Source organism: Pinus tabuliformis, chromosome 3_2, assembly GCF_031772625.1.
Source record: "Pinus tabuliformis cultivar Carrire ecotype Pingquan chromosome 3_2, CPIR1, whole genome shotgun sequence".
Classification (NCBI taxonomy): Eukaryota; Viridiplantae; Streptophyta; class Pinopsida; order Pinales; family Pinaceae; genus Pinus; species Pinus tabuliformis.
Genome location: NC_142302.1, coordinates 263,492,239 through 263,505,402, shown reverse-complemented (window position 1 = coordinate 263,505,402; position 13,164 = coordinate 263,492,239).

Sequence of the window (13,164 nt, the reverse complement as noted above, 5' to 3'; positions counted from 1 at the left end):
CTTTCTCAAGCATAGTTCTCCATAGTGGTTCAAGCTTGTGTAAAATGAACTTGTGTGCCATTATACCTCTTATGGTTTGGTGCGTTAGGTGTTTTCTTGTTTATTGTGTTCTTTGTATTTGATGCAAGTGTTATGAATATTCGTTGATACATTAGTTAATTATGTATTAAGTGGGCATTTACACAAATATAAATCATGGACAAACATTCATACATAACAAACAAGAACCATATAACATAAATAGATATAAATATCATGTGGCGCACTGAGGCACTCAAAAATAATGTGTATGTAAAAAAATAGAGTATGTGTTCATGATACATCCGAGACACATGTCTCTCAAAAATAGCAGAAAAAGTAACCTAGGTGTCTACTGTGGTGGGTTCTGCTCCCTATAGTAGACCACTGCCCGCACTACTCAACGCAGGAGTCTGTGCATCCTAGGTTTCACACCAACAGTATGTCTCTGGTATGCCCGTGGGACGTCCTCAACTCCCCTATAATCTGGGATCCCATCGGGTAGGCTCTCGATGTTCTGGGTGACCTCCTCCTCCGCATCACCACTTGGGCGAGGCAGAGCCAACTCTCTGTTGTCCTCCCTCCATGCTATAAGAGTGAGCCCCACAGGTCTCTCAAGTCCCACATCTGCAAATGACATGAACATAATGATTAAGACATATGCATGTGAAAATCCAAAAAACATTATAAAAAAAAAACACATAAATAATGTGGTGTTTGACCAAGTGTGTTACCTCCCTCATCCCACTGCTCACCAGGTGGGAGAAGCATGTCAGGATCTTCTCGGAAGTCTGTGCCCGTGTAGGGCCAATCCTCGATGATAACCTTTTGTCGATCCAGCCACTCTCGGAATAGTACTCCCCATGACACTGGTTGACCGCCACCTCCTTGTGGCATCACGTGTGCCCATCTGGTAATGTGAGTCTCTCTCGGTCCTGGCACATATAGGTCCATATCCTGTAGCTGAAGTAATGGTACCCACTCCAGCATGAGCGGCATCAGGATGGATCCATATCCAAATTGTTTGGTCTCTCCCCATCAGCATTTAGTCAGTTGTCTCTTCATGTTCAAAGACACAATGTCGGCTCAGTTTTACATGGTCGGAGTAAGATAGTCTAGAGCCAATTGCAGTTGGGTCTTTGTTGCCTCATGCTATGCTTGAGAGCCTACTGCTCTCGTAATCATAAATAGTATTATATGAAGGGTCATGTCCTCTACTTTCGAGATCTGCAGTTTCCCGCTAGTGGCTGATTTGTGTGCTCCTGGGCACACCCATGATATCAACATGTCAAGAGTCTCGCCGACAGCCTGTACACCCTCCATGAGTGGTCTCTCACCGCGACAAGACAAACCTGTCAGGAAATATATGTCGGTCGCGTCAAACTCAATATCCTGACCCTGAATGACGAACTTGCCCTCCGTCGGGTTCCATGAGCGGATCAAGAACTTAAGCAAGTCTGGCTGTGCCCGAAGGTGTGGTGTAAGGAAGAATTTCAGTAACCCACAGTCTCATAGGGCTCTTCTGCACTGAGGATCATTGAGTGCTCGTTCGTCATCAACATCGTGGGTTCTCTCTTGCCATACAAATGCCATTGTTGCTCTCTACATTAAGAAAAAATATGATTAGAATTGTTTTCATGGGCTGAGATAGTGGAATACATAAAATTTCATATTTTACAGCGCCATCGCGGCTGTTTTTCGAATAGCAGCGACGACTCAATCTTCATAGTTCATTTTTCCCCGATCGTTGCGACAATACACCTGTCTCTAGCGACGACCCCGATGGTGGTGTGTGTAAAAATCCTCGACCGTCGCTAACCGGTGAGGGATTTCCGCGACGACCAAGGAGCGAATTCAAAACAAAAAATTCACCATAACCTACCTACAAAACATGAAATTGAACTTAAAAACAATCAAAATGCAGCGCAGGGAGTCATATACTTACTTGGTGAAGGTTTCGGGCAGAATGGTCAACCACAGGTACCAGGATCGAGCTCCAAAAATCGCATAGGTATACACTTAAAAATTACCAAGGGTAAAAAACTCAAAATGCAATGTAAAAATGAATTACCATGAGCCTTTATATAGCTATTTTTTCCAAATTTTAGGGTTTTAAACTATAGGGCTTGGGGTTTTGTGATATATTTTGGGGTTTTGCCTATGGTTTTAGGGTTTTTTAACCTAATTTTCAAATATATAGTGCATTTTTGTCGAATGGATCTTATACTGTGGTTTTTCTGTGCAGAAACAGGGATGATGGATACATTTAATGATTGATATATGCTTGGTCCATATTGTGAAATTTTCTACAAGTCTTCTTTAAGCCCTTTTCTGACTTACAAAAGACGAAAAGATTACCAAGTTTTCCCTTTTAACTCGTTAAATAGAATAAAAAGCAGTCCACTTTCAGCTCTTTTGTGATCATATAAACATGAAAAGATCGTCGGACTTTTGTCGTTTCGAGTTCGATATTGGTTATGAAACGAAGTGTCTTCGATCGCTTTTTTACTTTTTCGAATCGGGATCACTAATTATGAAAAGTACTCCTTGGTCGTAATGGTCAAGTGGTTCTCTCGGGTATTGTTTTCTACTTTTTTGGGCTCAAGGGACACAAATTTACGAAAAAGGACCCCTTTTGAGTTTTATTTTCCGTGTCCTTTTCAAACTATCCAAACATGAAAAATACTCTGAGTTTTACCTGTGTCGGACTTGTTAAACCCTGATGACATTGGACTCGTCACCATGATAGGATTCGAGCTTCTCCTCCCTAGGGCTCGTTAAACTATTACTAGGTTGGATTCGTCCAAAGGTTGAACTTATATCACAAACACATGCTATCCCCTTCAAGCTTGTTTTTCAAAAATAATTGGGGTACTCGCCAGCAATGGTGAGGGAAAATTTGGAAGTCGTCATTGGTTACCTACGACAGCTAGTTACTCTTGAACATCGACACTTTTTCTTCTCGTTGGGTTGGGGTATCCACTTCGTCATTTGGCCTTCCGGGGGTTTTTGGGTTGCCATTTTGCCTCATTCCATCTGATCCATGTTGTCTCCATCAGACCTCCGATCCCTTGGTACCAAAATGCTGCCGCATTCTGGAGTCGTGTTGTCGATATGTTCAAGAGCATAATCCTTCTGCATTTTCCGCCCTTACCTCCTCCTCTGATTCTCTATTTCACCATCTGTCACTTGTTCCTTGTCTCATGTCATTAATGGGGGAAACAGTATGGCCCTCCTGTGACGGATCATCTCTTGTCGACATCAGCTCATTATCCAAGAGGTTGATCTAGAGATCCCTTTCGGTACCTTGGAGCTTGCATGCCTCAATGGCAAGTTCTTCGCGCCTAACAACAGACCTTCATCATTGGTCTCCGATTTGGTGATTCCAAAAGTGTTCGACTTCAGCTCATTTTTCACACTTAGTGGATTGTACTGGCAATACCTTGAGAACCATTGACATTACTGGTGGTTTCTCTCGCGCTTGTTAACAGTTTTCGTCATTGACTGGCAATCAAGCGACTTTCTATCATGCTTGACTTTAGCACATTTGTTCGCATGCTAGAATTTGTACTATGATCAGTTAGGATTTTAAGACCCTAGACTACGCTTACATATGTTCGGGTTGCGTGGATTTGTTCGTGATTACGTACATGACTCTTTGATTGGATGGCGGCGACCATACCTGAGTCTTCATGGATGGCTGCGACCATACCTTTATCATTATATATGGTCTTATCAACTGGGTGGCTGCGTCCATACCACAGGCCAAGTTTCATTTGTCTTTTGGATGGCTGTGCCCATGCCTAGACTCCATGTATTTCACTCTCAAAGATATTAGTTTTACTTGCACCTGTAGGTTCTCCAAAGTGGTGTTCTAGTTTAGTCATGGTTTCGTAAAGAATTTCACCCCTCCCACTCTCTTGGGCTTCATACTTTATGGGGCATATGCTACATAGTAATTTGTCACTGTCCTCATCTCAGTCCCTCTGCTGTGTCATGTATCAACTACACATATCCATATCTTCTCACTTATGCAAAAAGATTAAACAGTGCTCTCTGATGTTGAAGACTGACCCTTTTTCCCTAAGTTTCTGCATCGTCGCTAGTAAGCCATTAAAATATGTGACGATCCCTTGTCATGAACAGTCTCATCGCGACACTGTCGCAGGTGTACACATGTTTCCCACGACAGTTAGATTTTAGGGCTCGACGCGAGGCTCCTAGCTATTTATTGCGACGATTGGTCTAAATGCATTGCTTCCTTGTGATGTCGTCGCTAAGCCTTAGTTCATGACTTGCGACGGTCCAGATTTGGCGAATTTGTTCAAACAGCCGGCCTTCTGGATTTTTCTAGAGCTGGTTGTTGGGTCAGTTTGGGTCGCTTTTCCTCCTTTGGGATGGTAGTTTTGCCTCTTGTGCAACCTCCCTTGAGGATAAGCTCCCTCTCCCTCATTTCATGGAGGCTCCTCCTCCTATAAAACCACTCACCATTGCTATGATCTGCTAGTTCTTTAGTTTGGAGCTGCTAGTTTTAAGTTTGGTTTGAAGCTAAGTAGATAGCTTTGGTGTGAGTGTGACAAGTGTGGGATTGCTTATAGTTTGATAAGAGGTTGTGGAGAATCTTAGCTTTGCATGAGGGCTTGATAGTGAGAGAGAGCTATTTTCCTATTGGGGAGACCCATTCTTAAGAGTGAATGCTTGAAGGAACATACCAACTGGACCCTCCGAAAATACTTGTGACGTCAAGGCATGGTTGTAAGTTTGCTCTTGTTTCATTTTTAATACAAGCAGTGACGATTTCCTATATCTTGTGTATAATCTACTTGATAGCTTGTGACTTCTTGACTTCACAAGTAAATAGATCATTATTGTTCTCAGTCATGTGCTTTGTTGTTTTCTTGTGGTGTTTCAGGTTGATCGCTCATTGAGGAGAAAGAAACGGAAGCTGGAGTAGCGCAACAGGAACTTCACCAAACACCGGTTTGAGGTAGGCCTCCAACGATGACTATTTAATGAAATCGATTGTTGTTTTGTTTTGCTGTGACTAGACCCACTCTAGGGCTAGAGGGGTTGCCTGTGTCCATAGAGGGAACCATTTCCTACTTCACATGGGCTTACTTGTGCCTTTAGTTTGTTTACACATTCTTAATATTTTTAGTACTTTCAGATAGAAACATCTACTAAGTTCTATAAAATAAGTTTTTTTGGATCTAACCTTTCCCAATCATCACCAAAATTATTTTGTAAAATTATTGGGTCTAATCACTTAAATATAGAATCTCGAAAGCGTATATCAAATAAAACAAAGATTTTCAAAAAAATGATTATACTTATATTTATTGAAAGATGAAGAAATGTTATTACAAAAGGAAAAAGTTATAAATTGGAGCAATATATGAGTTTCTCTGGTATAACTTCAATATTTTATAGGCCTTTAAATCCCTTATATCCAAAGTTGGCCTGAATGGAGTATATATGAAGTATACCATATCATATCATTTCATCTTCAAGGATTAACACACATTAATTATTAAATGATTATTTAAGGGGGTTATGGAGAAATTTACAAGATTGATGTTAGGAAAGGGTACATCCATGAGAGTTTTTTGTATTGTCTATATTTAAATGGTTAAGGTACATGTGCTAGGCTTGAGACGAGTAAAACAATTGTACTAAACAAAAAAACTTAAAGTTAGTATAAAAAAATAACAAATTACAACATTTTCTTTCTGTATCAAAAAAATAACGAACTACAACATTTTCTTTCCGTATCAAAATTGAGTGACCATAAGTAAAGGTTATTATATTTTAGTTTCCATTCTATCAAGGTCATTACATTTTCATTTTCAACCTATTTTATCATACTATATCTCATGATTCTCTCGTGTTTATGGATGCTCCCTTGTAATCTAAACCATTGTATGTATTTCATTGTATGTATTGAGTGTAACATTACGCTTATTATATATGGAACCTTGGGGTCCATTGAAAATCTTGAAATACCCATCTACCCATTTTCCCATTATCATTTGATGACCAAAACTTTTTGTTAGACTTACATTTCCCTTTGGGTCCATTAGGCATCTTGGATTAGTCTCCCTCGACTTTCGCTAGATTAAGACTCATATTTTTAAGGGATATCATTCTCCACAGAGAGTTCATTCAATAAATAATTTGGGTTTAATCTCTCGTACCATTCTTCAATGTATTCAAAACTCATAGACTTTAAACATTTGTTAAAGCTAAATTTAATAGAGTATTAGGCCCTTGGGCTTACTTAGTGCCTTTAGTTTGTCTACACATTATCAATATTTTCAGTACTTTTAGATAGAAACATCTACTTAAGTTCTATATAATAAGTTTTTTTGGATCTAACCTTTCCCAATCATCACCAAAATTATTTTGTAAAATTATTGGGTCTAATCACTTAAATATAGAATCTCTAAAGCACATATCAAATAAAATAAAGATTTTCAAAAAAATGATAACTAAGAGGAAGTTACATGGATTGTATTAGTACTATGGATATTGCATACTTTCTTATCATTGCACTATGGGGATGGACAATTAAAGACACCAAGAGAAAAAATGCATCCCCTACAAAAGACAACACACAACAAAAGAAACACTTGCAAAATACCATCCCATGGAGAACCCCATGGATTTGGTTAGGTTAGGAATCATATAATGGTTAGGTGTTTCCACATTAGGTAATGTGGATTTCCTTACAAGCTCATTCTTTTATGCACCTTCTACCACCTTTAATTCTAGATTTAAATGTGAGAGTTGATCATTATATATAAGCACCCACTATCATCTTCGACTATGGATTTAAATGTGAGAGTTGATCATTACATATTAGTAGAAAAAAGGTTATGACATCAATTTTTATTTGAGAAGACTTTTCATGGACCCAAACACTACTTACAATTTGTACATATTTATACCATAAATGGAGTCCCTAGAGATTAGGGTGAAGGAGGCTTCAACATAGTGATAGGTATTTATTTGTATTTGCCTTGGTCCATGTCATTCTCATGATGGATGTTATCAAAGATATTTTCATTAGGTAAAAAATATTTTAATTTGTCACTATAATTATTAAATGTGGAAAAAAGTCAATGAACACCATTTACTACCTTCATCTTGGTCACTCGACTCTCTCCCAAATGTTTTGGGGTTTATCTAATAGACTCCTTTTAAATTGGAGCTAAGAAGGAAACACAGTGCATGGTAAGTTGAATACTTGGTTGTTAGGCCCTTAGGCTTGAACGTGCATGAAGACGCACCCCAATATGACCTAGACAAACCATGATGACTTGAAGTGGTGAAAAACTGAAGTTGGTGGGGTTGTGCAACAAGTCATGCGACATGAATGCCAAGTTGGGCACCTTGTGAAGGTAAGGGTACACATGAAATGACATGGGTGATTCATGCATGATGGGAGTCATGTGATGGGTGTTGTAAAACATATCCATGACAAAGGGCTAGTTGGATGCCAAGACGACATGAACGTGAAATATGATGAGTTTGGGTGAGGGCGCCACACAAAGAAAAGTAGACCTGCCGAACCAAATGATACGAAAAAAATGAAGGGAAGGACACCAAGTAACTGAGTAGAGGAAATAACATGCGACAGAAGGAAGGAAAAAGTGCCACAAGTTATGACGTGCCCAAGTCGCACTTGCACGAAGGTGGGGCACTAGGCAACTTTCCCATGCAACAGACGTGTCATGCACACAAAGCGAACTGACAAGGGAATTTGGGCAAAAATATATGTCAACTTAGAAGGAGGAATGAGGGTTGGCCAAAGGAGGCAACTGCCCAAACAAAGTCGCAAGACATTTTTAAATAGAAGTCATGTGAGTGGGAAGATACACCATCGCAGAACACATAACACAAGAAGGAAATGTGAGTTTGAGGTAGAACAAAAAAGAAATAAGCATAATGAAGGCATAATAGGTGCAGGTCAAGAGATATGCTCACCTTGAGTGAGAAAGGCAAACGATTGTGTGATTTTTTGAGGTTTTTGTTGGCTTGTAAGGGCGAAGCCTTGGGCTTCCCATAATTTGGATATTTCATATTTATTGAATTTTTTCCTAATTGTTGTGGAAACAAACCTTTGGGCTTTGGCGCAACCTTGGCTAATGGATTTTGAAGTTGTTATAACTTGTGACAACAAGTCAACAGGGGCTTGGTCCAATGCATGCCTTTGTATTTTGAAGTTGTATATTATATGAAAATGAAAGCTTGAAGTTTATAGAAGTAAAGGGGAATTTGCTAGGATTTCCCCTTCCCATCTATTGTTGTAGTACATGTTCGTGTTATGTTGAAGTATATTGTTGTTCTATATTGTTATTTAATTTTGAAGCATTCATACTGCAAGTTGAATGAATGTTAATGAAGTAAACTGAAGTGAACGAAAAAGAGACTAAGTGTTGAAAGAACAATTAAAGGGATATTGTGTTGAAGCTGCTTGAAAACTTAATTCCACAAAGTTGATAGTGGCTTCACTAGTAGACATATAGGCTAGAGGTATAGTTTAGAAGTAAGTAGTTGTGGGCCTTGAAATGAAAACTTGCTAGTGCCACACACCCTCAATTGTCTTATTGGTGTGATCATCATGAGGTCATGGCAATTGGTACTAGAGCTTCATGTTATGATTGGTGAAGATTGAAGGTGAAGTTGTATGCAAAGATACAACTATCCCTTTGTGAAAATTAGTATAGGAGCCACTTTGACAAAAGTGGGAGCACCAATTCAAAGCTTAGGAAGTTGTTTAGTTGAATAAAAGGAAATGGCATGATGGTTGCTACTGTGAAGAGCTATAATCGAGGTTGTGTTTAAGAATTAAAGTTTTGGCAAAGGGACAAGGTTAAAAGTTGTACAGTAAGATGAAAGGTTATCATGAAGATGAATCTTGGAAAAGTAAGATGCAACAAAGCCATGAAAAAATTGTGTAGCTAATGGATTATTTGGTTCACATAAGAGAGAAAAGGCTGAGGTTGCAAAATAAAATTGAAGTTCTACAAGAGAAGGTTAGGAGGGAGCTTCTTGATCTTGACTATTGGGTAGTGCAGGTTGAAGCTGTGAGCCATGAAGAGGATGTTTGTCATGCGACCAACTATGGAATGAACATTGTGAAATTGAAGTCAAAAGAGGGAGAACTTGGTGGAACGAAGTCTACTAGTGTTAGACTAGATTCAAGCATTTCTCCACCATGGCAGGAATATGGAGGTTCTCCCATGGAGGGACCTCATGTTGATGAAGAAAATTAGGTAATGAATTTTGTTATGTAGGATGAGATGGGTTTTTACTCACATATGTGAAGGATGGTCTAGTTTTATGAAAGACTTGTTCGAGAAGCATTCAACCTAAGGATGGAAGGTGTGAATGCCTAGAAATAGGTAGTGGACAATATGATTATGAGATGGATGAATCATGGTTGATTAAACGAAGGATTTTATAAGTTTCCATCATGGCTCATGGACAAAGGTCGTTCAAGTGGAAGAACCTGGAGTGAAAGGGCATGTTGGAAGAAGAAATGACTTGACATAGAGCTTGGTGGAATTCTCATTGAAGTTTCGTTGGAGCCAAGATGAATTTATTGGTGGACCTTTAGTAGGAAGATACCTTGATGAAGGAAGGGACTTATCAATAAGTAAAGCATGATGAATTTGGTTCGTGGTATTCATTGAGACTTCATTGAAGTCAAGTAAGTTCTTAAGGGACCATTGATGGGACGGAGGTTTTGATCATGTGAATCAGCTGTTTCTGAAGGTGAGGATAACCAAGAGCACCTGCATGACCAAAGTGATAACAAGTCATGCAATGAGCTTGGGAAAGAAAGGGCACATGTAGATCGAAATTGAGGGAGTGATGATGGAAGTTGTGTGAGCCTAGCCAAAGTAGGCGAGCTGAAGTAAATGATCGAAATCATGCGTGCCTAGATGAAGTGGAGGGTGTCCAACCAAGGGAATCCACCCAAAAAAAGAAGTCATGAACAAACTACAAGGATGCTTATGCAACAAAAGACAGGGACGCATTCCAATGGTTCCATCCAACCAAGTGAATACACCTAGCCAAGGGCATTCACCTGGTTGATGTAGCAAATTTGGCTTTAAATAGTCTACGACGTTGAGGGTTCAAAAGAGCTTGAAACAAATATGACTTGAAGAACTTGAATATTGTTGCTACTAGTGAAGACTTCATATTGATGGTGGTCTTGGAGGATATAGCTTGTTGAGGAGCTAAGGTCAGGGACTATGTGGACTTGGATTTGATGCGATATTGGACATATACTTTTGGGCACAATATGGGATGTGTTCATGAGTAGTGAATTGAAGGGATAGGAGGAAGACACATTGAAGTTGGGAGATGGTTACAACAATGACGGAGCCTTGGTGGAGATACTTAGGCGTGGGTTGAATCTGAAAAGTATTAGTCATTACAAGAACACTTGGGATGAGAAATCATTCCATGGAGAGCCTTCTTGAAGGAAGACTAGGGACATCTATGAAGGCTTATTGGTATGAAGACCTAGGCAACACATAGATGAGATCAAGAGGTAAGTGAAGGCTTGCCTCCTTCATAGAATATGTGAGTAACATATCAAAGAGGAGATGGAGATTTCTTCATGGACCTAGATGTGGGAATAAGAGTGGACTTCATTTGGAAAATATATGCATGACGAAGATGTATGTTCGAGTTTCATATGAAAATGTGCAACACTTGGATGGTTGTGGAAGATATCTTGATGACGATTGATGGATGTGACAAAGTGTTGGAGAAACAACCAAGGAAGGCATGAGGAGGTGAATTCTCATGGGTTGGATGTGACAGTTGGAGTAGCTACCCAACTAGTTTGAATCATGGGGGTTGATAGTGGGCAGAGACATGTTAGATTTGTGTTGGAGTGTGGTAGCAAGAGTTCACAAAATTGCGATAGTTGGCATGGTGATAGTTGCAAGTTGATGCATTGTAGCCAAGAGATGGAAGGAGTAGCCTTTCATGAAGATGTGAGGTAGTGAGAAGACTTGTGATGCGTTATGACTAATGGTTGTGTGAATTTTGAGAGATCATATACATGGATCTTGATTCTAAGAGAAAGGAGTTGTGTAGTTTGATTGGCCTTGATAGAGGTTTGTTCATGAAGTTTATTGAAGAGTGGAGTTGTTTTCGAGGATGACAATCGTTTTAGAGTGGGAGAGGATGTTAGGCACTTGGGCTTGAGTGTGCATGATGGTGCGCCCCAAGATGGACTACATAAACTATGACAACTTGAAGTGGTGAAAAACCAAAGTTGGTGGGGTTGTGTGACAAGTTATGCGTTAGGACCACAATGTTGGGCACCTTGCGAAGGCAAGGGCACCCGTGCAATGAAATGGGTGATTCATGAATGATGGAATCATGTGAGGGGTTCCATGCATGGAACACCCATGATGAATGGAGAGTTGGGCATCAGAATGACATGAACACAAAATATGATGAGTTTGGGCGAGGGCACCACACAAAGGTGAGTGCACCCATCGAACCAAATGATATGGACCAAAATGAAGGCGTGGACACCAAGTAATTGAGAAAAAGACATAAAGTATGATGGAAGGAAGGAAAAGTATCTACAGGTAATAACATGCACCCAATGCATTCCGCATAAAAGTGGGGCGTTGGGTGACTTGCCCATGCGATGGGTGTGTTATGCACACAAAACGAACCAATGGGAGCATTCGGGCATAAATGTATGTTGACTTAGAAGGAGGAATCAAGGTTGGCCAAAGGACACAGCTACCCAACCAAAGTCATAAGACATGTATAAATAGAATCCATGTGAGTGGGAAGATCAACCATCACAGATTGTAAAACACAAGAAGGAAGTGTGGGTATGAGGTAGAATGAAAAGGCAAGAAGTAGAATGAAGGTAGAATAGGCATAGGTTAAGAGATGTGCTAGTCTTGAGCGAGCAAGGCAAATGATTGTGAATTTTTTTGAGGTTTTTATTGGCTTGTAAAGGAAATTCCTTGGGATGCCCATAATTTGTCTACTACATATTTTTTGAAGGTTTTACTAAGAGTTGTGGTAGTGAACCTTTATGGTTCAGATTGTTGAAAATAGCAACAAGAAATGCCAAATTTAGAAGTGCTAAAAATATCATTGCTATAAATAGAATTTCGGGATACATTTCAATTTTAGTTAGTCCCTGAACTAAAATTGAGAATTAAAATTCGAATTTGATCTTAGCAGTTGTTTGAAAAATAATTAATTAATTCATCTTGAGTTAATTAGTTGGAGAAAATCAAGCATGAAGTCTATGTGAAGACATGCAACATTTTCCCCTTTGATTGAGGAAGTTATCCCTTGATTAAGGAGATCAAGATGATTTGTACTTTGAGTTGTAATTAGCTAGCTCAGTTAAATGAGTTAAGTCCAGTTAGATTAGTTCCAACAGTTTGTGGAACTGATTGTGAGTTCAGTTAGTTAATGCATGCATGCATGTAACTACTGCACTTCAAATAACAGAATATTCTCTCATAAATAACTCATGCATGTCAATTCAGTCAGAGACCCAGTTGAGATCAGAGGATGGGAGTATGTACTATCAGTTGCAGGAATATTCCATTGAGGATATCTCTTGCATGCAAAAGGAATTCATTCCTTGGAGATTGCGCAGTTACTTCTAAGTTTGGTGAGTTGCGTGAGGGGTCAATTCACACAGGTGGCAGCCAGAGGACCCAGGACAAACTGCGCAAGGAAATAGGAGATTTGGAGGACTAAAGGAAGGCATATGTGTTGTCTATTTAGTCTATGAGCAGCATTGAGGGATTTTACTGAGAGCTGGATAGCTTGTGAACTAAATCTTTATGTAATCCGGAGATATTTCCACTTGTATGATAATACAGAGATCGGGGTTTTTAGCTGAGGCTTTCCCCAGAGTATTCTTCTGTGTTCATGTGTGATTGATTTCTCATCCTCTGTTATATGTGTTCTATTTGATCTTGCTCAAAATTGATTAAGCTTCCGCAAGTTTGTTTGTAGAAGTAGATCAAGTATTTTTCTTTAGTATATTGCATTATCTGGTGATCTACAGTGAGAATTTCTACATGGTAGCAGAGCAAAGGTGATTAAAGTGAAGAACAATATACAAAGAAG